The sequence below is a fragment of the Apis cerana genome, linkage group LG2 (genome assembly GCF_029169275.1).
Source record: "Apis cerana isolate GH-2021 linkage group LG2, AcerK_1.0, whole genome shotgun sequence".
Taxonomy (NCBI): Eukaryota; Metazoa; Arthropoda; class Insecta; order Hymenoptera; family Apidae; genus Apis; species Apis cerana.
Genome location: NC_083853.1, coordinates 748,150 through 753,027, shown reverse-complemented (window position 1 = coordinate 753,027; position 4,878 = coordinate 748,150). Strand labels below are relative to the sequence as shown.

The 4,878-nt window shown below is 23.5% G+C and overlaps 1 long non-coding RNA gene across 1 annotated transcript; it reads left to right on the top strand.

Annotated features, from left to right (window-relative positions):
* The first annotated feature begins 2,565 nt into the window (after positions 1 to 2,565).
* LOC114577759 (uncharacterized) lies at positions 2,566 to 4,194 on the top strand. The gene is made up of 2 exons (XR_003698059.2): positions 2,566 to 3,318; positions 3,805 to 4,194. It is a non-coding gene; the product is annotated as an uncharacterized LOC114577759 (long non-coding RNA).
* Positions 4,195 to 4,878: the final 684 nt, after the last annotated feature.

Genomic DNA, 4,878 nt, shown 5'->3' with positions numbered 1-4,878 from the left:
ATTTTTTATAATAAATGAATCACATCAATCATGCTATTTATTTTATTATAATAAAATTATTATACAAACAGAAATATTTAATATAATAAAAGAAACTGTGTGTGTGTGTGTGTGTGTATTATATACACATGTGCACATGTATAGATTAATAAATCTATGATGCAAATTATTATTATTTATAAATTGATGTTAATTTATAAACCGTATATATATATATAAAGAAAATAAAAATATTATAAATTGATCATACGATATTTTTAATTAATTAAATATAATTAAATATTTAGATTAACAATATATAATATTGTTTTTTTTATAAAATAAAAATTTGAATAAATATTATTCTATGAAAGTTAAATAATTTTTATATAATTAAATTCATATTTCTTCCAAATATATTTATCAAATATGCATTAAGATGTTAGATTTTTTTTTGTTATGAATAAAAACTAATTTAAAAAAAATGCTAAATTGGCAGCACGATTATTTTGCAAATATTTTAAAATTGTTAATGCATGTATTCTCTTACTGAAAATATGATTTTGATGTTTTATGTAATCTCACAGCTTGAGAGCTTCAAAGAGCTTACATATTATTAGATGTACGTATTTTAAGTAAATATAAAATACGTAATTATTTGCTGAATATTTTTTTTAGTGTACATGACCATACTTCTAAATCAAATAAAAAAATTATGAATTAATGGACAATGAATAAATTATTAAAATACAAAATATATCAACATTAAATTTCAAAAGTCATTTCTATAAAAGATAAAAATTAACATTAATTTTCATTTATTACACGATTAACTACATAATTTATTTTATATTATGTACGTAAATGATATATTTATTATATCTATTATAGCATTATTTATTTATATAATTTAAAAATTTATCAATGAGATTTTAGAATATAGTTATATATTTTTATTTAATATAATTGAACAATTAGATTATTTTTAAAACAAAATTATTTATTAAAAAAATTTAAAAAATGATGAAAATTTGAAATTTGATTTCATGCATTCAAAAAAATTTTCCATAAAAAAATTTGCTATGATATGAGATACAACAAATTTTAAAAATATAAAATATTCAAATTTTAAATTCAATAAAAAGTATATTCGAAAAATGAAAAAATAATGAAAATTTGGGAGTTGTATTCAAAGAAATTTTTTTTTAGAAAAAAATTGCAATTATATTTTACTTATACACAAATTTTTATTAAAATAAAAATTTTCGAATTATAAAAAAATGAATTTCTTTATAATACAGTGTACGAAAATTTTTTAATTGATAATGTATGTGAATACATGCAAGTATCTATTTTTTTTATTCAAAATAAAATTTTATTTTCATCAAAATACTTTTAAATTTAGTTGGATCATCACTATTTTAGTTTTATTATCGATTTTATTATTTATTTTATTATTATTTTATTTATTATTTATTTTAGTTTTATTATCCATTATCAATCTATATTTCAAATTTCAAATTGAATTCATTTTAATTAATCATTAAATAATTAAAAAATAAATTTCTCTTCTTCAAGGAAACAGATCTTAAATTCAAGTTCTCAATATATTTCTTCTTCTCGAAAAAATATAATAATTGATAAAAAAACAATTTTTTCTTCTTTATTTTCTTCTTCTTAAATAATCAATCCTAAAGAAATTAAAATTAATAAATTATGTAACAAAAACTTCATAATTCTTTAAAATTTATCAATTTTTATATATTTCAATATCTGTCATTTATTTCTTAATGAAATGATTTCGATAAAAATTTCAACACATATGTAATTATATATATAATTATATAATATAAATCTACAAAACATATTGTTTAACTTTTCGTTACAAACTTAAATAAATTAAAAAAAAAAAAGCAATTTTTAGTATTTTCTTCGCGATTTCAATCAATTGCAATTTTTCCAAAATTTTTTTCAAAAGTTTTTAATCCAATGTTTCCAAAAAAATTATTGCATTTTAAAATAGAATTATTTTAAAAGATAATCGAATATTTTTTGTCGGGAAATATTGTATATTATGATTCGTTATATAATCAACTTGATACTATTATCTCTGCGAATTAATTTTGTAGCTTTAGATAATAATAATAAAAAAAAATTGAACAAAATAAGAAAATTCGCAGATTTATCATGCATTCGCGCTACTAATATAAACCGGTTTGTATATGTATGTATATCTACTTCCTATTCATTCAATAGCTCACTTCAATCGAATCGACCACGATTTTTACCCTCGTTCTCTAATCTGTTCATAGAATTGAGGCTTCAAAACTAGTTTTTACGAATGAGACGAATTCTCGTGCTACATATATTTAGATATACCAATAAATATTAAACCGAATACTTAAACTTAAATAGCATGATCGCTGATTTTACTAATATATTTATTTCTGTAACATAATTTTTTTAACATAATATTATACGAAAAATAAATTCAGTAAAGTGTGCAATTGATTTTTCCCAAATGTGACTGTTTTTTTAAATTTAATTATACTATAGATTTAAATATTATAAATGGACTATAATATTATTATTATATTGAAATATTTTTATTATTTCTATTATTCTATTATATAGTTATTCTTGTTTTTTTTCATTAAAACCAATTCATTGTTATAATTCAAAATTCGAATCCATTTATTTCATTCATCTATTGTCCGAAATTTTTCTCCTGGAACGGCACAATAACAAAAATCCTTCCCTCCTATAGTCACCAACATGCAATGTAATCTTATTTGATGTGACATTTTCGGCCATGTGTTATTACTCATACAATTATACTAGTTCTATTAGAAATAATCAATAGACCCGCATCTTTTTCAGGGACAAATTCTTAAGCGTCTCATGATACTTAAATTTTATTGCGATATAATATTTATCGACACATAAATATAACGTATAAATACAATTCGTAAAAAAATTGGAAAGGATTGGAAAAAAAAAACAATTTCACTGAATATACACGCAAGTATTTTATATGCGGTGCGCAACACGTATATATGCATATGTATTATGCGCATATAGAGAGCGCAGCGTGGGAAGGCATGGGAAAATTGTATAGGAGTTGGGTTCACAATTGAAGGGGAAACTAGAGACAGAAGGGAACGTCGAGTCGTTGGACGCTCCGTTGAAGCGCAGAGTGGCAAGCGGAGTCGGGGATCGGAGGGTCTGTCACGTTGAGTGGGGCACCATAGAGAGAAGAGGAAAAACAGAGGGGGAACGGTGAGACGGCCCAGACCTGCGCTGCTTCCAGCGCTTGAGGGTTAAGGCCCGTTACGCAACGTAATAACCCCGTGAATTTTTTTTCACAAATATCACCCAGCCACGAATCAGTCAGAAGCTTGATATAAATTATAGAAATATTAATAAAAAAAATTAAAATGTAACGATATTTTAATAAATTTTATTAACTATTTTTTAATTCATTAAAGCATTATTTTTTCGATTTCCATGTTTTTCCTAGTAAATGAATAATATTGCTCAATCATAATAAATATAATACAATTCAGAAAAATATATCATATATAAAGATACAAATAACAAAATTTCTATACGAAATTAGATTGTCTATTTTCATAATATAGAGAAATTCTAATTAATCTAACTTTTATTACCAATTCATAACAAGTTCTTTAAGTTAACAAAATATTTCAATTTAATTCCTTACTTATTATCAAACGAAATCTAATAATCTTCTGATACTTTTTATATGTGCGTATACACGAGTATATGTCGTACATACAACGTTGCCGAATTTCTGTCAAGCAGAGAAAAATAGCCGCTGAACAGAGACGTAGGGAAACGAGGGTAAAGCGAGACAAACATAGAGGAAAGAGAAAGAAGAGAGGGGAGAGTTGGGAAAAGAGAAAGAGACTAAAACTGCCGTGAGAGAGAGACGCGTGAAAGCCACTGATACTGCAAGAAGGGGGCAAGATGAAAAGAGGGGGAGGATACTCGACCCAGTAGCGTAACCATCATGAAGTAAATATATATAAAGAAACAGATATAATGAAAACAGATTAATCTGTAATGCATGATAGAATAACGAAATAATATTGGCTAAAATATAATAATTTCGGAAATATAATATTTTATAAATTAAAGATTTTATATTTAAATTATTTTATATCTTAAAAGCGAATTAAAAAAGTAATTAAAACTATTTTATTCTGCTATTATCTTATCTGTCTAATAATCCATATTTATCGATTTTTATGCCAATAAAACATTTTAAAACATCTATAATCGATAAGATTAACTTTTATTAATATTTAAAATATATATAAAATATATAAAACTGTATAATGATTTAAATTAATTAATATATATCTCAATATCAATGTATAATAAAAAATAATTTTAATATATATATTTTTATATATTAATTTTTCTATTTTATGTATGAATAATGAATATTTTATTCAAACTAAAAAGACCGTACCACTGAAAAGAAGTTCTTGTTCATCTAGAAATATTTTTTTTACGTATACTCGAGAAGAGAACTGAGTATGTTCCCTGATTACGCCACTGGCTCGATCCAGCGAGGCAGCACGAACAACCGGTGCGCTGTTGCCAAGCGGAAATCACAGCCTGCGAGATTTTCTTCTTCCATGAAGACACGTTGCATTCGCTTACCGTGTTGACTTCTGTATCATAGCTCATAAAAATAAACATTACAATGATTGAATTGATTTTATTTAATAATAAAGCCTTAATAAAAAATATCATCTTGTATATTATCTTCATTATTAACAACAATTAAAAATGTTTTTGAAGTACCTACTTGATATATTTACAATTAATTAAAAATTATTATTCTTTCTGGTATAATATTCTTTTCAG